Below are 24,193 nucleotides of genomic sequence, written 5' to 3'. Positions count from 1 at the left end.
TTGTGTTTTGGGGGAAATCCTGTTGCGGGCGCTAAGCCTACCCACACAAGTGAGGTATAATTTTTATCGGAATACTTGGGGGAACGCTAGGTGGAAGGAAATTTGTGGCTCCTCTCAGATTCCAGAACTTTCTGTCACCGAAATGTGAGGAAAATATGTTTTTTTAGCCAAATTTTGCGGTTTGCAAAGGATTATGGGTAACAGAACCTGGTCAGAGCCCCACAAGTCACCCCATCTTGGATTCCCCTAGGTCTCTAGTTTTCAAAAATGCACAGGTTTGGTAGGTTTCCCTAGGTGCCGGCTGAGCTACAGGCCAAAATCTACAGGTAGGCACTTTGCCAAAAACAGCTCTGATTTGTGTGATGTGTCCACGCTGTGTTTTGGGGGAAATCCTGTTGCGGGCGCTAAGCCTACCCACACAAGTGAGGTATAATTTTTATCGGAATACTTGGGGGAACGCTGGGTGGAAGGAAATTTGTGTCTCCTCTCAGATTCCAGAACTTTCTGTCACCGAAATGTGAGGAAAATGTGTTTTTTTAGCCAAATTCTGAGGTTTGCAAAGGATTCTGGGTAACAGAACCTGGTCAGAGCTCCACAAGTCACCCCATCTTGGATTCCCCTAGGTCTCTAGTTTTCAAAAATGCACAGGTTTGGTAGGTTTCCCTAGGGGCCGGCTGAGCTACAGGCCAAATTCTACAGGTAGGCACTTTGCCAAAAACAGCTCTGTTTTCTGTGATGTGTCCACGTTGTGTTTTGGGGGAAATCCTGTTGCGGGCGCTAAGCCTACCCACACAAGTGAGGTATCATTTTTATCGGAATACTTGGGGGAACGCTGGGTGGAAGGAAATTTGTGGCTCCTCTCAGATTCCAGAACTTTCTGTCACCGAAATGTGAGGAAAATGTGTTTTTTTAGCCAAATGCTGAGGTTTGCAAAGGATTCTGGGTAACAGAACCTGGTCAGAGCCCCACAAGTCACCCCATCTTGGATTCCCCTAGGTCTCTAGTTTTAAAAAATGCACAGGTTTGGTAGGTTTCCCTAGGTGCCGGCTGAGCTAGAGGCCAAAATCTACAGGTAGGCACTTTGCAAAAAACAGCTCTGTTTTCTGTCAAAAAAAGGAATGTGCCCACTTTGTGTTTTGGGACATTTCCTGTCGCGGGCCCTAGGACTACCCACACAAGTGAGGTATCATTTTTATCGAAAGACTTGGGGAACGCTGGGTGGAAGGAAATTTGTATCTCCTCTCAGATTCCAGAACTTTCTGTCACCAAAATGTGAGGAAAATGTGTTTTTTTAGCCAAATTCTGAAGTTTGCAAAGGATTCTGGGTAACAGAACCTGGTCAGAGCTCCACAAGTCACCCCATCTTGGATTCCCCTAGGTCTCTAGTTTTCAAAAATGCACAGGTTTGGTAGGTTTCCCTAGGGGCCGGCTGAGCTACAGGCCAAAATCTACAGGTAGGCACTTTGCCAAAAACAGCTCTGTTTTCTGTGATGTGTCCACGTTGTGTTTTGGGGCATATCCTGTTGCGGGCCCTAAGCCTACCCACACAAGTGAGGTACCATTTTTATCGGGAGACTTGGGGGAATGGTGGGTGGAAGGAAATTTGTGGCTCCTCTCAGATTCCAGAACTTTCTGTCACCGAAATGTGAGGAAAATATGTTTTTTTAGCCAAATTTTGAGGTTTGCAAAGGATTATGGGTAACAGAACCTGGTCAGAGCCCCACAAGTCACCCCATCTTGGATTCCCCTAGGTCTCTAGTTTTAAAAAATGCACAGGTTTGGTAGGTTTCCCTAGGTGCCGGCTGAGCTAGAGGCCAAAATCTACAGGTAGGCACTTTGCAAAAAACAGCTCTGTTTTCTGTCAAAAAATGGGATGTGCCCACTTTGTGTTTTGGAACATTTCCTGTCGCGGGCGCTAGGACTACCCACACAAGTGAGGTATCATTTTTATCGGAATACTTGGGGGAACGCTGGGTGGAAGGAAATTTGTGGCTCCTCTCAGATTCCAGAACTTTCTGTCACCAAAATGTGAGGAAAATGTGTTTTTTTAGCCAAATTCTGAAGTTTGCAAAGGATTCTGGGTAACAGAACCAGGTCAGAGCTCCACAAGTCACCCCATCTTGGATTCCCCTAGGTCTCTAGTTTAAAAAAATGCACAGGTTTGGTAGGTTTCCCTAGGGGCCGGCTGAGCTACAGGCCAAAATCTACAGGTAGGCACTTTGCCAAAAACAGCTCTGTTTTCTGTGATGTGTCCACGTTGTGTTTTGGGGCATATCCTGTTGCGGGCCCTAAGCCTACCCACACAAGTGAGGTACCATTTTTATCGGGAGACTTGGGGGAACGGTCGGTGGAAGGAAATTTGTGGCTCCTCTCAGATTCCAGAACTTTCTGTCACCGAAATGTGAGGAAAATATGTTTTTTTAGCCAAATTTTGAGGTTTGCAAAGGATTATGGGTAACAGAACCTGGTCAGAGCCCCACAAGTCACCCCAGCTTGGATTCCCCTAGGTCTCTAGTTTTAAAAAATGCACAGGTTTGGTAGGTTTCCCTAGGTGCCGGCTGAGCTACAGGCCAAAATCTACAGGTTGGCACTTTGCAAAAAACAGCTCTGTTTTCTGTCAAAAAAAGGAATGTGCCCACTTTGTGTTTTGGGACATTTCCTGTCGCGGGCGCTAGGTCTACCCACACAAGTGAGGTATCATTTTTATCGAAAGACTTGGGGAACGCTGGTTGGAAGGAAATTTGTATCTCCTCTCAGATTCCAGAACTTTCTGTCACCAAAATGTGAGGAAAATGTGTTTTTTTAGCCAAATTCTGAAGTTTGCAAAGGATTCTGGGTAACAGAACCTGGTCAGAGCTCCACAAGTCACCCCATCTTGGATTCCCCTAGGTCTCTAGTTTTCAAAAATGCACAGGTTTGGTAGGTTTCCCTAGGGGCCGGCTGAGCTACAGGCCAAAATCTACAGGTAGGCACTTTGCCAATAACAGCTCTGTTTTCTGTGATGTGTCCACGTTGTGTTTTGGGGCATATCCTGTTGCGGGCCCTAAGCCTACCCACACAAGTGAGGGACCATTTTTATCGGGAGACTTGGGGGAACGGTGGGTGGAAGGAAATTTGTGGCTCCTCTCAGATTCCAGAACTTTCTGTCACCGAAATGTGAGGAAAATGTGTTTTTTCAGCCAAATGCTGAGGTTTGCAAAGGATTCTGGGTAACAGAACCTGGTCAGAGCCCCACAAGTCACCCCATCTTGGATTCCCCTAGGTCTCTAGTTTTCAAAAATGCACAGGTTTGGTAGGTTTCCCTAGGGGCCGGCTGAGCTACAGGCCAAAATCTACAGGTAGGCACTTTCCAAAAAACAGCTCTGATTTGTGTGATGTGTCCACGTTGTGTTTTGGGGCATATCCTGTCGCGGGCGCTAGGTCTACCCACACAAGTGAGGTACCATTTTTATCGGGAGACTTGGGGAAACGCTGGGTGGAAGGAAATTTGTGGCTCCTCTCAGATTCCAGAACTTTCTGTCACCGAAATGTGAGGAAAATGTGTTTTTTTAGCCAAATGCTGAGGTTTGCAAAGGATTCTGGGTAACAGAACCTGGTCAGAGCCCCACAAGTCACCCCATCTTGGATTCCCCTAGGTCTCTAGTTTTCAGAAATGCACAGGTTTGGTAGGTTTCCCTAGGTGCCGGCTGAGCTAGAGGCCAAAATCTACAGGTAGGCACTTTGCAAAAAACAGCTCTGTTTTCTGTCAAAAAAAGGAATGTGCCCACTTTGTGTTTTGGGACATTTCCTGTCGCGGGCGCTAGGACTACCCACACAAGTGAGGTATCATTTTTATTGAAAGACTTGGGGAACGCTGGGTGGAAGGAAATTTGTATCTCCTCTCAGATTCCAGAACTTTCTGTCACCAAAATGTGAGGAAAATGTGTTTTTTTAGCCAAATTCTGAAGTTTGCAAAGGTTTCTGGGTAACAGAACCTGGTCAGAGCTCCACAAGTCACCCCATCTTGGATTCCCCTAGGTCTCTAGTTTTCAAAAATGCACAGGTTTGGTAGGTTTCCCTAGGGGCCGGCTGAGCTACAGGCCAAAATCTACAGGTAGGCACTTTGCCAAAAACAGCTCTGTTTTCTGTGATGTGTCCACGTTGTGTTTTGGGGCATATCCTGTTGCGGGCCCTAAGCCTACCCACACAAGTGAGGTACCATTTTTATCGGGAGACTTGGGGGAATGGTGGGTGGAAGGAAATTTGTGGCTCCTCTCAGATTCCAGAACTTTCTGTCACCGAAATGTGAGGAAAATATGTTTTTTTAGCCAAATTTTGAGGTTTGCAAAGGATTATGGGTAACAGAACCTGGTCAGAGCCCCACAAGTCATCCCATCTTGGATTCCCCTAGGTCTCTAGTTTAAAAAAATGCACAGGTTTGGTAGGTTTCCCTAGGTGCCGGCTGAGCTAGAGGCCAAAATCTACAGGTAGGCACTTTGCAAAAAACAGCTCTGTTTTCTGTCAAAAAATGGGATGTGCCCACTTTGTGTTTTGGAACATTTCCTGTCGCGGGCGCTAGGACTACCCACACAAGTGAGGTATCATTTTTATCGGAATACTTGGGGGAACGCTGGGTGGAAGGAAATTTGTGGCTCCTCTCAGATTCCAGAACTTTCTGTCACCAAAATGTGAGGAAAATGTGTTTTTTTAGCCAAATTCTGAAGTTTGCAAAGGATTCTGGGTAACAGAACCTGGTCAGAGCTCCACAAGTCACCCCATCTTGGATTCCCCTAGGTCTCTAGTTTTAAAAAATGCACAGGTTTGGTAGGTTTCCCTAGGGGCCGGCTGAGCTACAGGCCAAAATCTACAGGTAGGCACTTTGCCAAAAACAGCTCTGTTTTCTGTGATGTGTCCACGTTGTGTTTTGGGGCATATCCTGTTGCGGGCCCTAAGCCTACCCACACAAGTGAGGTACCATTTTTATCGGGAGACTTGGGGGAACGGTCGGTGGAAGGAAATTTGTGGCTCCTCTCAGATTCCAGAACTTTCTGTCACCGAAATGTGAGGAAAATATGTTTTTTTAGCCAAATTTTGAGGTTTGCAAAGGATTATGGGTAACAGAACCTGGTCAGAGCCCCACAAGTCACCCCATCTTGGATTCCCCTAGGTCTCTAGTTTTAAAAAATGCACAGGTTTGGTAGGTTTCCCTAGGTGCCGGCTGAGCTAGAGGCCAAAATCTACAGGTAGGCACTTTGCAAAAAACAGCTCTGTTTTCTGTCAAAAAAAGGAATGTGCCCACTTTGTGTTTTGGGACATTTCCTGTCGCGGGCGCTAGGACTACCCACACAAGTGAGGTATCATTTTTATCGAAAGACTTGGGGAACGCTGGTTGGAAGGAAATTTGTATCTCCTCTCAGATTCCAGAACTTTCTGTCACCAAAATGTGAGGAAAATGTGTTTTTTTAGCCAAATTCTGAAGTTTGCAAAGGATTCCGGGTAACAGAACCTGGTCAGAGCTCCACAAGTCACCCCATCTTGGATTCCCCTAGGTCTCTAGTTTTCAAAAATGCACAGGTTTGGTAGGTTTCCCTAGGGGCCGGCTGAGCTACAGGCCAAAATCTACAGGTAGGCACTTTGCCAAAAACAGCTCTGTTTTCTGTGATGTGTCCACGTTGTGTTTTGGGGCATATCCTGTTGCGGGCCCTAATCCTACCCACACAAGTGAGGTACCATTTTTATAGGGAGACTTGGGGGAACGGTGGGTGGAAGGAAATTTGTGGCTCCTCTCAGATTCCAGAACTTTCTGTCACCGAAATGTGAGGAAAATATGTTTTTTTAGCCAAATTTTGAGGTTTGCAAAGGATTATGGGTAACAGAACCTGGTCAGAGCCCCACAAGTCACCCCATCTTGGATTCCCCTAGGTCTCTAGTTTTAAAAAATGCACAGGTTTGGTAGGTTTCCCTAGGTGCCGGCTGAGCTAGAGGCCAAAATCTACAGGTAGGCACTTTGCAAAAAACAGCTCTGTTTTCTGTCAAAAAATGGGATGTGCCCACTTTGTGTTTTGGAACATTTCCTGTCGCGGGCGCTAGGACTACCCACACAAGTGAGGTATCATTTTTATCGGAATACTTGGGGGAACGCTGGGTGGAAGGAAATTTGTGGCTCCTCTCAGATTCCAGAACTTTCTGTCACCAAAATGTGAGGAAAATGTGTTTTTTTAGCCAAATTCTGAAGTTTGCAAAGGATTCCGGGTAACAGAACCTGGTCAGAGCTCCACAAGTCACCCCATCTTGGATTCCCCTAGGTCTCTAGTTTTAAAAAATGCACAGGTTTGGTATGTTTCCCTAGGGGCCGGCTGAGCTACAGGCCAAAATCTACAGGTAGGCACTTTGCCAAAAACAGCTCTGTTTTCTGTGATGTGTCCACGTTGTGTTTTGGAACATTTCCTGTTGCGGGCGCTAGGACTACCCACACAAGTGAGGTATCATTTTTATCGGAAGACTTTGGGAACGGTCGGTGGAAGGAAATTTGTGGCTCCTCTCAGATTCCAGAACTTTCTGTCACCGAAATGTGAGGAAAATATGTTTTTTTAGCCAAATTTTGAGGTTTGCAAAGGATTATGGGTAACAGAACCTGGTCAGAGCCCCACAAGTCACCCCATCTTGGATTCCCCTAGGTCTCTAGTTTTAAAAAATGCACAGGTTTGGTAGGTTTCCCTAGGTGCCGGCTGAGCTAGAGGCCAAAATCTACAGGTAGGCACTTTGCAAAAAACAGCTCTGTTTTCTGTCAAAAAATGGAATGTGCCCACTTTGTGTTTTGGAACATTTCCTGTCGCGGGCGCTAGGACTACCCACACAAGTGAGGTATCATTTTTATCGGAATACGTGGGGGAACGCTGGGTGGAAGGAAATTTGTGGCTCCTCTCAGATTCCAGAACTTTCTATCTCCGAAATGTGAGGAAAATGTGTTTTTTTAGCCAAATTCTGAGATTTGCAAAGGATTCTGGGTAACAGAACCTGGTCAGAGCCCCACAAGTCACCCCATCTTGCATTCCCCTAGGTCTCTAGTTTTCAAAAATGCACAGGTTTGGTAGGTTTCCCTAGGTGCTGGCTGAGCTAGAGGCCAAAATCTACAGGTAGGCACTTTGCAAAAAACAGCTCTGTTTTCTGTCAAAAAAAGGAATGTGCCCACTTTGTGTTTTGGGACATTTCCTGTCGCGGGCGCTAGGACTACCCACACAAGTGAGGTATCATTTTTATCGGAAGACTTGGGGAACGCTGGGTGGAAGGAAATTTGTGTCTCCTCTCAGATTCCAGAACTTTCTGTCACCGAAATGTGAGGAAAATTTGTTTTTTTAGCCAAATTCTGAGGTTTGCAAAGGATTCTGGGTAACAGAACCTGGTCAGAGCTCCACAAGTCACCCCATCTTGGATTCCCCTATGTCTCTAGTTTTAAAAAATGCACAGGTTTGGTAGGTTTCCCTAGGGGCCGGCTGAGCTACAGGCCAAATTCTACAGGTAGGCACTTTGCCAAAAACAGCTCTGTTTTCTGTGATGTGTCCACGTTGTGTTTTGGGGGAAATCCTCTTGCGGCCGCTAAGCCTACCCACACAAGTGAGGTATCATTTTTATCGGAATACTTGGGGGAACGCTGGGTGGAAGGAAATTTGTGGCTCCTCTCAGATTCCAGAACTTTCTGTCACCGAAATGTGAGGAAAATATGTTTTTTTAGCCAAATTTTGAGGTTTGCAAAGGATTCTGGGTAACAGAACCTGGTCAGAGCCCCACAAGGCACCCCATCCTGGATTCCCCTATGTCTCTAGTTTTCAGAAATGCACAGGTTTGGTAGGTTTCCCTAGGTGCCGGTTGAGCTAGAGGCCAAAATCTACAGGTAGGCACTTTGCAAAAAACAGCTCTGTTTTCTGTCAAAAAAAGGAATGTGCCCACTTTGTGTTTTGGGACATTTCCTGTCGCGGGCGCTAGGACTACCCACACAAGTGAGGTATCATTTTTATCGGAAGACTTTGGGAACGCTGGGTGGAAGGAAATTTGTGTCGCCTCTCAGATTCCAGAACTTTCTGTCACCGAAATGTGAGGAAAATGTGTTTTTTTAGCCAAATTCTGAGGTTTGCAAAGGATTCTGGGTAACAGAACCTGGTCAGAGCTCCACAAGTCACCCCATCTTGGATTCCCCTAGGTCTCTAGTTTTCAAAAATGCACAGGTTTGGTAGGTTTCCCTAGGGGCCGGCTGAGCTACAGGCCAAATTCTACAGGTAGGCACTTTGCCAAAAACACCTCTGTTTTCTGTGATGTGTCCACGTTGTGTTTTGGGGGAAATCCTGTTGCGGGCGCTAAGCCTACCCACACAAGTGAGGTATCATTTTTATCGGAATACTTGGGGGAACGCTGGGTGGAAGGAAATTTGTGCCTCCTCTCAGATTCCAGAACTTTCTGTCACCGAAATGTGAGGAAAATATGTTTTTTTAGCCAAATTTTGCGGTTTGCAAAGGATTATGGGTAACAGAACCTGGTCAGAGCCCCACAAGTCACCCCATCTTGGATTCCCCTAGGTCTCTAGTTTTCAAAAATGCACAGGTTTGGTAGGTTTCCCTAGGGGCCGGCTGAGCTACAGGCCAAAATCTACAGGTAGGCACTTTGCCAAAAACAGCTCTGTTTTCTGTGATGTGTCCACGTTGTGTTTTGGGGCATATCCTGTTGCGGGCCCTAAGCCTACCCACACAAGTGAGGTACCATTTTTATCGGGAGACTTGGGGGAACGGTGGGTGGAAGGAAATTTGTGGCTCCTCTCAGATTCCAGAACTTTCTGTCACCGAAATGTGAGGAAAATATGTTTTTTTAGCCAAATTTTGAGGTTTGCAAAGGATTATGGGTAACAGAACCTGGTCAGAGCCCCACAAGTCACCCCATCTTGGATTCCCCTAGGTCTCTAGTTTTAAAAAATGCACAGGTTTGGTAGGTTTCCCTAGGTGCCGGCTGAGCTAGAGGCCAAAATCTACAGGTAGGCACTTTGCAAAAAACAGCTCTGTTTTCTGTCAAAAAATGGGATGTGCCCACTTTGTGTTTTGGAACATTTCCTGTTGCGGGCGCTAGGACTACCCACACAAGTGAGGTATCATTTTTATCGGAAGACTTTGGGAACGCTGGGTGGAAGGAAATTTGTGTCGCCTCTCAGATTCCAGAACTTTCTGTCACCGAAATGTGAGGAAAATGTGTTTTTTTAGCCAAATTCTGAGGTTTGCAAAGGATTCTGGGTAACAGAACCTGGTCAGAGCTCCACAAGTCACCCCATCTTGGATTCCCCTAGGTCTCTAGTTTTCAAAAATGCACAGGTTTGGTAGGTTTCCCTAGGGGCCGGCTGAGCTACAGGCCAAATTCTACAGGTAGGCACTTTGCCAAAAACACCTCTGTTTTCTGTGATGTGTCCACGTTGTGTTTTGGGGGAAATCCTGTTGCGGGCGCTAAGCCTACCCACACAAGTGAGGTATCATTTTTATCGGAATACTTGGGGGAACGCTGGGTGGAAGGAAATTTGTGCCTCCTCTCAGATTCCAGAACTTTCTGTCACCGAAATGTGAGGAAAATATGTTTTTTTAGCCAAATTTTGCGGTTTGCAAAGGATTATGGGTAACAGAACCTGGTCAGAGCCCCACAAGTCACCCCATCTTGGATTCCCCTAGGTCTCTAGTTTTCAAAAATGCACAGGTTTGGTAGGTTTCCCTAGGGACCGGCTGAGCTACAGGCCAAAATCTACAGGTAGGAACTTTGCCAAAAACAGCTCTGTTTTCTGTGATGTGTCCACGTTGTGTTTTGGGGCATATCCTGTTGCGGGCCCTAAGCCTACCCACACAAGTGAGGTACCATTTTTATCGGGAGACTTGGGGGAACGGTGGGTGGAAGGAAATTTGTGGCTTCTCTCAGATTCCAGAACTTTCTGTCACCGAAATGTGAGGAAAATATGTTTTTTTAGCCAAATTTTGAGGTTTGCAAAGGATTATGGGTAACAGAACCTGGTCAGAGCCCCACAAGTCACCCCAACTTGGATTCCCCTAGGTCTCTAGTTTTAAAAAATGCACAGGTTTGGTAGGTTTCCCTAGGTGCCGGCTGAGCTAGAGGCCAAAATCTAAGTAGGCACTTTGCAAAAAACAGCTCTGTTTTCTGTCAAAAAATGGGATGTGCCCACTTTGTGTTTTGGAACATTTCCTGTCGCGGGCGCTAGGACTACCCACACAAGTGAGGTATCATTTTTATCGGAATACTTGGGGGTACGCTGGGTGGAAGGAAATTTGTGGCTCCTCTCAGATTCCAGAACTTTCTGTCACCAAAATGTGAGGAAAATGTGTTTTTTTAGCCAAATTCTGAAGTTTGCAAAGGATTCTGGGTAACAGAACCTGGTCAGAGCTCCACAAGTCACCCCATCTTGGATTCCCCTAGGTCTCTAGTTTTCAAAAATGCACAGGTTTGGTAGGTTTCCCTAGGTGCTGGCTGAGCTAGAGGCCAAAATCTACAGGTAGGCACTTTGCAAAAAACAGCTCTGTTTTCTGTCAAAAAAAGGAATGTGCCCACTTTGTGTTTTGGGACATTTCCTGTCGCGGGCGCTAGGACTACCCACACAAGTGAGGTATCATTTTTATCGGAAGACTTGGGGAAAGCTGGGTGGAAGGAAATTTGTGTCTCCTCTCAGATTCCAGAACTTTCTGTCACCGAAATGTGAGGATAATGTGTTTTTTTAGCCAAATTCTGAGGTTTGCAAAGGATTCTGGGTAACAGAACCTGGTCAGAGCTCCACAAGTCACCCCATCTTGGATTCCCCTATGTCTCTAGTTTTAAAAAATGCACAGGTTTGGTAGGTTTCCCTAGGGGCCGGCTGAGCTACAGGCCAAATTCTACAGGTAGGCACTTTGCCAAAAACAGCTCTGTTTTCTGTGATGTGTCCACGTTGTGTTTTGGGGGAAATCCTCTTGCGGCCGCTAAGCCTACCCACACAAGTGAGGTATCATTTTTATCGGAATACTTGGGGGAACGCTGGGTGGAAGGAAATTTGTGGCTCCTCTCAGATTCCAGAACTTTCTGTCACCGAAATGTGAGGAAAATATGTTTTTTTAGCCAAATTTTGAGGTTTGCAAAGGATTCTGGGTAACAGAACCTGGTCAGAGCCCCACAAGGCACCCCATCCTGGATTCCCCTATGTCTCTAGTTTTCAGAAATGCACAGGTTTGGTAGGTTTCCCTAGGTGCCGGTTGAGCTAGAGGCCAAAATCTACAGGTAGGCACTTTGCAAAAAACAGCTCTGTTTTCTGTCAAAAAAAGGAATGTGCCCACTTTGTGTTTTGGGACATTTCCTGTCGCGGGCGCTAGGACTACCCACACAAGTGAGGTATCATTTTTATCGGAAGACTTTGGGAACGCTGGGTGGAAGGAAATTTGTGTCGCCTCTCAGATTCCAGAACTTTCTGTCACCGAAATGTGAGGAAAATGTGTTTTTTTAGCCAAATTCTGAGGTTTGCAAAGGATTCTGGGTAACAGAACCTGGTCAGAGCTCCACAAGTCACCCCATCTTGGATTCCCCTAGGTCTCTAGTTTTCAAAAATGCACAGGTTTGGTAGGTTTCCCTAGGGGCCGGCTGAGCTACAGGCCAAATTCTACAGGTAGGCACTTTGCCAAAAACACCTCTGTTTTCTGTGATGTGTCCACGTTGTGTTTTGGGGGAAATCCTGTTGCGGGCGCTAAGCCTACCCACACAAGTGAGGTATCATTTTTATCGGAATACTTGGGGGAACGCTGGGTGGAAGGAAATTTGTGCCTCCTCTCAGATTCCAGAACTTTCTGTCACCGAAATGTGAGGAAAATATGTTTTTTTAGCCAAATTTTGCGGTTTGCAAAGGATTATGGGTAACAGAACCTGGTCAGAGCCCCACAAGTCACCCCATCTTGGATTCCCCTAGGTCTCTAGTTTTCAAAAATGCACAGGTTTGGTAGGTTTCCCTAGGGGCCGGCTGAGCTACAGGCCAAAATCTACAGGTAGGCACTTTGCCAAAAACAGCTCTGTTTTCTGTGATGTGTCCACGTTGTGTTTTGGGGCATATCCTGTTGCGGGCCCTAAGCCTACCCACACAAGTGAGGTACCATTTTTATCGGGAGATTTGGGGGAACGGTGGGTGGAAGGAAATTTGTGGCTCCTCTCAGATTCCAGAACTTTCTGTCACCGAAATGTGAGGAAAATATGTTTTTTTAGCCAAATTTTGAGGTTTGCAAAGGATTATGGGTAACAGAACCTGGTCAGAGCCCCACAAATCACCCCATCTTGGATTCCCCTAGGTCTCTAGTTTTAAAAAAGGCACAGGTTTGGTAGGTTTCCCTAGGTGCCGGCTGAGCTAGAGGCCAAAATCTACAGGTAGGCACTTTGCAAAAAACAGCTCTGTTTTCTGTCAAAAAATGGGATGTGCCCACTTTGTGTTTTGGAACATTTCCTGTTGCGGGCGCTAGGACTACCCACACAAGTGAGGTATCATTTTTATCGGAATACTTGGGGGAACGCTGGGTGGAAGGAAATTTGTGGCTCCTCTCAGATTCCAGAACTTTCTGTCACCAAAATGTGAGGAAAATGTGTTTTTTTAGCCAAATTCTGAAGTTTGCAAAGGATTCTGGGTAACAGAACCTGGTCAGAGCTCCACAAGTCACCCCATCTTGGATTCCCCTAGGTCTCTAGTTTTAAAAAATGCACAGGTTTGGTAGGTTTCCCTAGGGGCCGGCTGAGCTACAGGCCAAAATCTACAGGTAGGCACTTTGCCAAAAACAGCTCTGTTTTCTGTGATGTGTCCACGTTGTGTTTTGGGGCATATCCTGTTGCGGGCCCTAAGCCTACCCACACAAGTGAGGTACCATTTTTATCGGGAGACTTGGGGGAACGGTCGGTGGAAGGAAATTTGTGGCTCCTCTCAGATTCCAGAACTTTCTGTCACCGAAATGTGAGGAAAATATGTTTTTTTAGCCAAATTTTGAGGTTTGCAAAGGATTATGGGTAACAGAACCTGGTCAGAGCCCCACAAGTCACCCCATCTTGGATTCCCCTAGGTCTCTAGTTTTAAAAAATGCACAGGTTTGGTAGGTTTCCCTAGGTGCCGGCTGAGCTAGAGGCCAAAATCTACAGGTAGGCACTTTGCAAAAAACAGCTCTGTTTTCTGTCAAAAAATGGGATGTGCCCACTTTGTGTTTTGGAACATTTCCTGTCGCGGGCGCTAGGACTACCCACACAAGTGAGGTATCATTTTTATCGGAATACTTGGGGGAACGCTGGGTGGAAGGAAATTTGTGGCTCCTCTCAGATTCCAGAACTTTCTGTCTCCGAAATGTGAGGAAAATGTGTTTTTTTAGCCAAATTCTGAGATTTGCAAAGGATTCTGGGTAACAGAACCTGGTCAGAGCCCCACAAGTCACCCCATCTTGCATTCCCCTAGGTCTCTAGTTTTCAAAAATGCACAGGTTTGGTAGGTTTCCCTAGGTGCTGGCTGAGCTAGAGGCCAAAATCTACAGGTAGGCACTTTGCAAAAAACAGCTCTGTTTTCTGTCAAAAAAAGGAATGTGCCCACTTTGTGTTTTGGGACATTTCCTGTCGCGGGCGCTAGGACTACCCACACAAGTGAGGTATCATTTTTATCGGAAGACTTGGGGAACGCTGGGTGGAAGGAAATTTGTGTCTCCTCTCAGATTCCAGAACTTTCTGTCACCGAAATGTGAGGAAAATGTGTTTTTTTAGCCAAATTCTGAGGTTTGCAAAGGATTCTGGGTAACAGAACCTGGTCAGAGCTCCACAAGTCACCCCATCTTGGATTCCCCTAGGTCTCTAGTTTTCAAAAATGCACAGGTTTGGTAGGTTTCTCTAGGGGCCGGCTGAGCTACAGGCCAAATTCTACAGGTAGGCACTTTGCCAAAAACAGCTCTGTTTTCTGTGATGTGTCCACGTTGTGTTTTGGGGGAAATCCTCTTGCGGCCGCTAAGCCTACCCACACAAGTGAGGTATCATTTTTATCGGAATACTTGGGGGAACGCTGGGTGGAAGGAAATTTGTGGCTCCTCTCAGATTCCAGAACTTTCTGTCACCGAAATGTGAGGAAAATATGTTTTTTTAGCCAAATTTTGAGGTTTGCAAAGGATTCTGGGTAACAGAACCTGGTCAGAGCCCCACAAGGCACCCCATCCTGGATTCCCCTAGGTCTCTAGTTTTCAGAAATGCACAGGTTTGGTAGGTTTCCCTAGGTGCCGGTTGAGCTAGAGGCCAAAATCTACAGGTAGGCACTTTGCAAAAAACAGCTCTGTTTTCTGTCAAAAAAAGGAATGTGCCCACTTTGTGTTTTGGGACATTTCCTCTCGCGGGCGCTAGGACTACCCACACAAGTGAGGTATCATTTTTATCGGAATACTTGGGGGAACGCTGGGTGGAAGGAAATTTGTGGCTCCTCTCAGATTCCAGAACTTCCTGTCTCCGAAATGTGAGGAAAATGTGTTTTTTTAGCCAAATTCTGAGGTTTGCAAAGGATTCTGGGTAACAGAACCTGGTCAGAGCTCCACAAGTCACCCCATCTTGGATTCCCCTAGGTCTCTAGTTTTCAAAAATGCACAGGTTTGGTAGGTTTCCCTAGGGGCCGGCTGAGCTACAGGCCAAATTCTACAGGTAGGCACTTTGCCAAAAACAGCTCTGTTTTCTGTGATGTGTCCACGTTGTGTTTTGGGGGAAATCCTGTTGCGGGCGCTAAGCCTACCCACACAAGTGAGGTATCATTTTTATCGGAATACTTGGGGGAACGCTGGGTGGAAGGAACTTTGTGGCTCCTCTCAGATTCCAGAACTTTCTGTCACCGAAATGTGAGGAAAATATGTTTTTTTAGCCAAATTTTGAGGTTTGCAAAGGATTCTGGGTAACAGAACCTGGTCAGAGCCCCACAAGGCACCCCATCCTGGATTCCCCTAGGTCTCTAGTTTTCAGAAATGCACAGGTTTGGTAGGTTTCCCTAGGTGCCGGTTGAGCTAGAGGCCAAAATCTACAGGTAGGCACTTTGCAAAAAACAGCTCTGTTTTCTGTCAAAAAAAGGAATGTGCCCACTTTGTGTTTTGGGACATTTCCTCTCGCGGGCGCTAGGACTACCCACACAAGTGAGGTATCATTTTTATTGGAATACTTGGGGGAACGCTGGGTGGAAGGAAATTTGTGGCTCCTCTCAGATTCCAGGACTTTCTGTCACCGAACTGTGAGGAAAATATGTTTTTTTAGCCAAATTGTGAGGTTTGCAAAGGATTATGGGTAACAGAACCTGGTCAGAGCCCCACAAGTCACCCCATCTTGGATTCCCCTAGGCCTCTAGTTTTAAGAAATGCACAGATTTGGTAGGTTTCCCTAGGTGCCGGCTGAGCTAGAGGCCAAAATCTACAGGTAGGCACTTTGCAAAAAACAGCTCTGTTTTGTGTGATGTGTCCACGTTGTGTTTTGGGGCATATCCTGTTGCGGGCGCTAGGTCTACCCACACAAGTGAGGTACCATTTTTATCGGAAGACTTGGGGAAATGCTGGTTGGAAGGAAATTTGTGGCTCCTCTCAGATTCCAGGACTTTCTGTCACCGAAATGTGAGTAAAATATGTTTTTTTAGCCAAATTTTGAGGTTTGCAAAGGATTCTGGGTAACAGAACCTGGTCAGAGCCCCACAAGTCACCCCATCTTGGATTCCCCTAGGTCTCTAGTTTTCAGAAATGCACAGGTTTGGTAGGTTTCCCTAGGTGCCGGCTGAGCTAGAGGCCAAAATCTACAGGTAGGCACTTTGCAAAAAACAGCTCTGTTTTCTGTCAAAAAAAGGAATGTGCCTACTTTGTGTTGTGGGACATTTCCTGTCACGGGCGCTAGGACTACCCACACAAGTGAGGTATCATTTTTATCGGAAGACTTGGGGGAACGCTGGGTGGAAGGAAATTTGTGGCTCCTCTCAGATTCCAGAACTTTCTGTCACCGAAATGTGAGGAAAATGTGTTTTTTTAGCCAAATTCTGAGGTTTGCAAAGGATTCTGGGTAACAGAACCTGGTCAGAGCCCCACAAGTCACCCCATCTTGGATTCCCCTAGGTCTCTAGTTTTCAGAAATGCACAGGTTTGGTAGGTTTCCCTAGGTGCCGGCTGAGCTAGAGGCCAAAATCTACAGGTAGGCACTTTGCAAAAAACTGCTCTGTTTTCTGTAAAAAAAAATGGAATGTGCCCACTTTGTGTTTTGGAACATTTCCTGTCGCAGGCGCTAGGACTACCCACACAAGTGAGGTATCATTTTTATCGGAATACTTGGGGGAACGCTGGGTGGAAGGAAATTTGTGGCTCCTCTCAGATTCCAGAACTTTCTGTCACCGAAATGTGAGGAAATATGTTTTTTTAGCCAAATTTTGAGTTTTGCAAAGGATTATGGGTAACAGAACCTGGTCAGAGCCCCACAAGTCACCCCATCTTGGATTCCCCTAGGTCTCTAGTTTTCAAAAATGCACAGGTTTGGTAGGTTTCCCTAGGTGCCGGCTGAGCTAGAGGCCAAAATCTACAGGTAGGCACTTTGCAAAAAACAGCTCTGTTTTCTGTCAAAAAATGGGATGTGCCCACTTTGTGTTTTGGAACATTTCCTGTTGCGGGCGCTATGACTACCCACACAAGTGAGGTATCATTTTTATCGGAATACTTGGGGGAACGCTGGGTGGAAGGAAATTTGTGGCTCCTCTCAGATTCCAGAACTTTCTGTCTCCGAAATGTGAGGAAAATGGTTTTTTTTAGCCAAATTCTGAGATTTGCAAAGGATTCTGGGTAACAGAACCTGGTCAGAGCCCCACAAGTCACCCCATCTTGGATTCCCCTAGGTCTCTAGTTTTCAAAAATGCACAGGTTTGGTAGGTTTCCCTAGGTGCTAGCTGAGCTAGAGGCCAAAATCTACAGGTAGGCACTTTGCAAAAAACAGCTCTGTTTTCTGTCAAAAAAAGGAATGTGCCCACTTTGTGTTTTGGGACATTTCCTGTCGCGGGCGCTAGGACTACCCACACAAGTGAGGTATCATTTTTATCGGAAGACTTGGGGGAACGCTGGGTGGAAGGAAATTTGTGGCTCCTCTCAGATTCCAGAACTTTCTGTCACCGAAATGTGAGGAAAATATGTTTTTTTAGCCAAATTTTGAGGTTTGCAAAGGATTCTGGGTAACAGAACCTGGTCAGAGCCCCACAAGGCACCCCATCCTGGATTCCCCTAGGTCTCTAGTTTTCAGAAATGCACAGGTTTGGTAGGTTTCCCTAGGTACCGGTTGAGCTAGAGGCCAAAATCTACAGGTAGGCACTTTGCAAAAAACAGCTCTGTTTTCTGTCAAAAAAAGGAATGTGCCCACTTTGTGTTTTGGGACATTTCCTGTCGCGGGCGCTAGGACTACCCACACAAGTGAGGTATCATTTTTATCGGAAGACTTGGGGAACGCTGGGTGGAAGGAAATTTGTGTCTCCTCTCAGATTCCAGAACTTTCTGTCACCGAAATGTGAGGAAAATGTGTTTTTTTAGCCAAATTCTGAGGTTTGCAAAGGATTCTGGGTAACAGAACCTGGTCAGAGCTCCACAAGTCACCCCATCTTGGATTCCCCTAGGTCTCTAGTTTTCAAAAATGCACAGGTTTGGTAGGTTTCCCTAGGGGCCGGCTGAGCTACAGGCCAAATTCTACAGGTAGGCACTTTGCCAAAAACAGCTCTGTTTTCTGTGATGTGTCCACGTTGTGTTTTGGGGCATATCCTGTTGCGGGCGCTAAGCCTACCCACACAAGTGAGGTATCATTTTTATCGGAATACTTGGGGGAACGCTGGGTGGAAGGAAATTTGTGGCTCCTCTCAGATTCCAGAACTTTCTGTCACCGAAATGTGAGGAAAATATGTTTTTTTAGCCAAATTTTGAGGTTTGCAAAAGATTCTGGGTAACAGAACCTGGTCAGAGCCCCACAAGGCACCCCATCCTGGATTCCCCTAGGTCTCTAGTTTTCAGAAATGCACAGGTTTGGTAGGTTTCCCTAGGTGCCGGTTGAGCTAGAGGCCAAAATCTACAGGTAGGCACTTTGCAAAAAACAGCTCTGTTTTCTGTCAAAAAAAGGAATGTGCCCACTTTGTGTTTTGGGACATTTCCTCTCGCGGGCGCTAGGACTACCCACACAAGTGAGGTATCATTTTTATCGGAATACTTGGGGGAACGCTGGGTGGAAGGAAATTTGTGGCTCCTCTCAGATTCCAGAACTTTCTGTCTCCGAAATGTGAGGAAAATGTGTTTTTTTAGCCAAATTCTGAGGTTTGCAAAGGATTCTGGGTAACAGAACCTGGTCAGAGCTCCACAAGTCACCCCATCTTGGATTCCCCTAGGTCTCTAGTTTTCAAAAATGCACAGGTTTGGTAGGTTTCCCTAGGGGCCGGCTGAGCTACAGGCCAAATTCTACAGGTAGGCACTTTGCCAAAAACAGCTCTGTTTTCTGTGATGTGTCCACTTTGTGTTTTGGGGGAAATCCTGTTGCGGGCGCTAAGCCTACCCACACAAGTGAGGTATCATTTTTATCGGAATACTTGGGGGAACGCTGGGTGGAAGGAAATTTGTGGCTCCTCTCAGATTCCAGAACTTTCTGTCACCGAAATGTGAGGAAAATATGTTTTTTTAGCCAAATTTTGAGGTTTGCAAAGGATTCTGGGTAACAGAACCTGGTCAGAGCCCCACAAGGCACCCCATCCTGGATTCCCCTAGGTCTCTAGTTTTCAGAAATGCACAGGTTTGGTAGGTTTCCCTAGGTGCCGGTTGAGCTAGAGGCCAAAATCTACAGGTAGGCACTTTGCAAAAAACAGCTCTGTTTTCTGTCAAAAAAAGGAATGTGCCCACTTTGTGTTTTGGGACATTTCCTCTCGCGGGCGCTAGGACTACCCACACAAGTGAGGTATCATTTTTATTGGAATACTTGGGGGAACGCTGGGTGGAAGGAAATTTGTGGCTCCTCTCAGATTCCAGGACTTTCTGTCACCGAACTGTGAGGAAAATATGTTTTTTTAGCCAAATTGTGAGGTTTGCAAAGGATTATGGGTAACAGAACCTGGTCAGAGCCCCACAAGTCACCCCATCTTGGATTCCCCTAGGCCTCTAGTTTTAAGAAATGCACAGATTTGGTAGGTTTCCCTAGGTGCCGGCTGAGCTAGAGGCCAAAATCTACATGTAGGCACTTTGCAAAAAACAGCTCTGTTTTGTGTGATGTGTCCACGTTGTGTTTTGGGGCATATCCTGTTGCGGGCGCTAGGTCTACCCACACAAGTGAGGTACCATTTTTATCGGAAGACTTGGGGAAATGCTGGTTGGAAGGAAATTTGTGGCTCCTCTCAGATTCCAGAACTTTCTGTCACCGAAATGTGAGTAAAATATGTTTTTTTAGCCAAATTTTGAGGTTTGCAAAGGATTCTGGGTAACAGAACCTGGTCAGAGCCCCACAAGTCACCCCATCTTGGATTCCCCTAGGTCTCTAGTTTTCAGAAATGCACAGGTTTGGTAGGTTTCCCTAGGTGCCGGCTGAGCTAGAGGCCAAAATCTACAGGTAGGCACTTTGCAAAAAACAGCTCTGTTTTCTGTCAAAAAAAGGAATGTGCCTACTTTGTGTTGTGGGACATTTCCTGTCACGGGCGCTAGGACTACCCACACAAGTGAGGTATCATTTTTATCGGAAGACTTGGGGGAACGCTGGGTGGAAGGAAATTTGTGGCTCCTCTCAGATTCCAGAACTTTCTGTCACCGAAATGTGAGGAAACTGTGTTTTTTTAGCCAAATTTTGAGGTTTGCAAAGGATTCTGGGTAACAGAACCTGGTCAGAGCCCCACAAGTCACCCCATCTTGGATTCCCCTAGGTCTCTAGTTTTCAGAAATGCACAGGTTTGGTAGGTTTCCCTAGGTGCCGGCTGAGCTAGAGGCCAAAATCTACAGGTAGGCACTTTGCAAAAAACAGCTCTGTTTTCTGTAAAAAAAAATGGAATGTGCCCACTTTGTGTTTTGGAACATTTCCTGTCGCGGGCGCTAGGACTACCCACACAAGTGAGGTATCATTTTTATCGGAATACTTGGGGGAACGCTGGGTGGAAGGAAATTTGTGGCTCCTCTCAGATTCCAGAACTTTCTGTCACCGAAATGTGAGGAAATATGTTTTTTTAGCCAAATTGTGAGGTTTGCAAAGGATTATGGGTAACAGAACCTGGTCAGAGCCCCACAAGTCACCCCTTCTTGGATTCCCCTAGGTCTCTAGTTTTCAAAAATGCACAGGTTTGGTAGGTTTCCCTAGGTGCCGGCTGAGCTAGAGGCCAAAATCTACAGGTAGGCACTTTGCAAAAAACAGCTCTGTTTTCTGTCAAAAAATGGGATGTGCCCACTTTGTGTTTTGGAACATTTCCTGTTGCGGGCGCTATGACTACCCACACAAGTGAGGTATCATTTTTATCGGAATACTTGGGGGAACGCTGGGTGGAAGGAAATTTGTGGCTCCTCTCAGATTCCAGAACTTTCTGTCTCCGAAATGTGAGGAAAATGGTTTTTTTTAGCCAAATTCTGAGATTTGCAAAGGATTCTGGGTAACAGAACCTGGTCAGAGCCCCACAAGTCACCCCATCTTGGATTCCCCTAGGTCTCTAGTTTTCAAAAATGCACAGGTTTGGTAGGTTTCCCTAGGTGCCGGTTGAGCTAGAGGCCAAAATCTACAGGTAGGCACTTTGCAAAAAACAGCTCTGTTTTCTGTCAAAAAAAGGAATGTGCCCACTTTGTGTTTTGGGACATTTCCTCTCGCGGGCGCTAGGACTACCCACACAAGTGAGGTATCATTTTTATTGGAATACTTGGGGGAACGCTGGGTGGAAGGAAATTTGTGGCTCCTCTCAGATTCCAGGACTTTCTGTCACCGAACTGTGAGGAAAATATGTTTTTTTAGCCAAATTGTGAGGTTTGCAAAGGATTATGGGTAACAGAACCTGGTCAGAGCCCCACAAGTCACCCCATCTTGGATTCCCCTAGGCCTCTAGTTTTAAGAAATGCACAGATTTGGTAGGTTTCCCTAGGTGCCGGCTGAGCTAGAGGCCAAAATCTACATGTAGGCACTTTGCAAAAAACAGCTCTGTTTTGTGTGATGTGTCCACGTTGTGTTTTGGGGCATATCCTGTTGCGGGCGCTAGGTCTACCCACACAAGTGAGGTACCATTTTTATCGGAAGACTTGGGGAAATGCTGGTTGGAAGGAAATTTGTGGCTCCTCTCAGATTCCAGAACTTTCTGTCACCGAAATGTGAGTAAAATATGTTTTTTTAGCCAAATTTTGAGGTTTGCAAAGGATTCTGGGTAACAGAACCTGGTCAGAGCCCCACAAGTCACCCCATCTTGGATTCCCCTAGGTCTCTAGTTTTCAGAAATGCACAGGTTTGGTAGGTTTCCCTAGGTGCCGGCTGAGCTAGAGGCCAAAATCTACAGGTAGGCACTTTGCAAAAAACAGCTCTGTTTTCTGTCAAAAAAAGGAATGTGCCTACTTTGTGTTGTGGGACATTTCCTGTCACGGGCGCTAGGACTACCCACACAAGTGAGGTATCATTTTTATCGGAAGACTTAGGGGAACGCTGGGTGGAAGGAAATTTGTGGCTCCTCTCAGATTCCAGAACTTTCTGTCACCGAAATGTGAGGAAACTGTGTTTTTTTAGCCAAATTTTGAGGTTTGCAAAGGATTCTGGGTAACAGAACCTGGTCAGAGCCCCACAAGTCACCCCATCTTGGATTCCCCTAGGTCTCTAGTTTTCAGAAATGCACAGGTTTGGTAGGTTTCCCTAGGTGCCGGCTGAGCTAGAGGCCAAAATCTACAGGTAGGCACTTTGCAAAAAACAGCTCTGTTTTCTGTAAAAAAAAATGGAATGTGCCCACTTTGTGTTTTGGAACATTTCCTGTCGCGGGCGCTAGGACTACCCACACAAGTGAGGTATCATTTTTATCGGAATACTTGGGGGAACGCTGGGTGGAAGGAAATTTGTGGCTCCTCTCAGATTCCAGAACTTTCTGTCACCGAAATGTGAGGAAATATGTTTTTTTAGCCAAATTGTGAGGTTTGCAAAGGATTATGGGTAACAGAACCTGGTCAGAGCCCCACAAGTCACCCCTTCTTGGATTCCCCTAGGTCTCTAGTTTTCAAAAATGCACAGGTTTGGTAGGTTTCCCTAGGTGCCGGCTGAGCTAGAGGCCAAAATCTACAGGTAGGCACTTTGCAAAAAACAGCTCTGTTTTCTGTCAAAAAATGGGATGTGCCCACTTTGTGTTTTGGAACATTTCCTGTTGCGGGCGCTATGACTACCCACACAAGTGAGGTATCATTTTTATCGGAATACTTGGGGGAACGCTGGGTGGAAGGAAATTTGTGGCTCCTCTCAGATTCCAGAACTTTCTGTCTCCGAAATGTGAGGAAAATGTTTTTTTTTAGCCAAATTCTGAGATTTGCAAAGGATTCTGGGTAACAGAACCTGGTCAGAGCCCCACAAGTCACCCCATCTTGGATTCCCCTAGGTCTCTAGTTTTCAAAAATGCACAGGTTTGGTAGGTTTCCCTAGGTGCTAGCTGAGCTAGAGGCCAAAATCTACAGGTAGGCACTTTGCAAAAAACAGCTCTGTTTTCTGTCAAAAAAAGGAATGTGCCCACTTTGTGTTTTGGGACATTTCCTGTCGCGGGCGCTAGGACTACCCACACAAGTGAGGTATCATTTTTATCGGAAGACTTGGGGGAACGCTGGGTGGAAGGAAATTTGTGGCTCCTCTCAGATTCCAGAACTTTCTGTCACCGAAATGTGAGGAAAATATGTTTTTTTAGCCAAATTTTGAGGTTTGCAAAGGATTCTGGGTAACAGAACCTGGTCAGAGCCCCACAAGGCACCCCATCCTGGATTCCCCTAGGTCTCTAGTTTTCAGAAATGCACAGGTTTGGTAGGTTTCCCTAGGTACCGGTTGAGCTAGAGGCCAAAATCTACAGGTAGGCACTTTGCAAAAAACAGCTCTGTTTTCTGTCAAAAAATGGGATGTGCCCACTTTGTGTTTTGGGACATTTCCTGTCGCGGGCGCTAGGACTACCCACACAAGTGAGGTATCATTTTTATCGGAAGACTTGGGGAACGCTGGGTGGAAGGAAATTTGTGTCTCCTCTCAGATTCCAGAACTTTCTGTCACCGAAATGTGAGGAAAATGTGTTTTTTTAGCCAAATTCTGAGGTTTGCAAAGGATTCTGGGTAACAGAACCTGGTCAGAGCTCCACAAGTCACCCCATCTTGGATTCCCCTAGGTCTCTAGTTTTCAAAAATGCACAGGTTTGGTAGGTTTCCCTAGGGGCCGGCTGAGCTACAGGCCAAATTCTACAGGTAGGCACTTTGCCAAAAACAGCTCTGTTTTCTGTGATGTGTCCACGTTGTGTTTTGGGGCATATCCTGTTGCGGGCGCTAAGCCTACCCACACAAGTGAGGTATCATTTTTATCGGAATACTTGGGGGAACGCTGGGTGGAAGGTAATTTGTGGCTCCTCTCAGATTCCAGAACTTTCTGTCACCGAATTGTGAGGAAAATGTGTTTTTTTAGCCAAATTTTGAGGTTTGCAAAGGATTCTGGGTAAGAGAACCTGGTCAGAGCCCCACAAGTCACCCCATCTTGGATTCCCCTAGGTCTCTAGTTTTAAGAAATGCACAGATTTGTTAGGTTTCCCTAGGTGCCGGCTGAGCTAGAGGCCAAAATCTACAGGTAGGCACTTTGCAAAAAACAGCTCTGTTTTGTGTGATGTGTCCACGTTGTGTTTTGGGGCATATCCTGTCGCGAGCGCTAGGTCTACCCACACAAGTGAGGTACTATTTTTATCGGGAGACTTGGGGAAACGCTGGGTGGAACGAAATTTGTGGCTCCTCTCATATTCCAGAACTTTCTGTCACCGAAATGTGAGGAAAATATGTTTTTTTAGCCAAATTTTGAGGTTTGCAAAGGATTCTGGGTAACAGAACCTGGTCAGAGCCCCACAAGTCACCCCATCCTGGATTCCCCTAGGTCTCTAGTTTTCAGAAATGCACAGGTTTGGTAGGTTTCCCTAGGTGCCGGCTGAGCTAGAGGCCAAAATCTACAGGTAGGCACTTTGCAAAAAACAGCTCTGTTT

Source organism: Pleurodeles waltl, chromosome 1_2, assembly GCF_031143425.1.
Source record: "Pleurodeles waltl isolate 20211129_DDA chromosome 1_2, aPleWal1.hap1.20221129, whole genome shotgun sequence".
Taxonomy (NCBI): Eukaryota; Metazoa; Chordata; class Amphibia; order Caudata; family Salamandridae; genus Pleurodeles; species Pleurodeles waltl.
Note: the sequence above shows the minus strand (reverse complement) of the source record.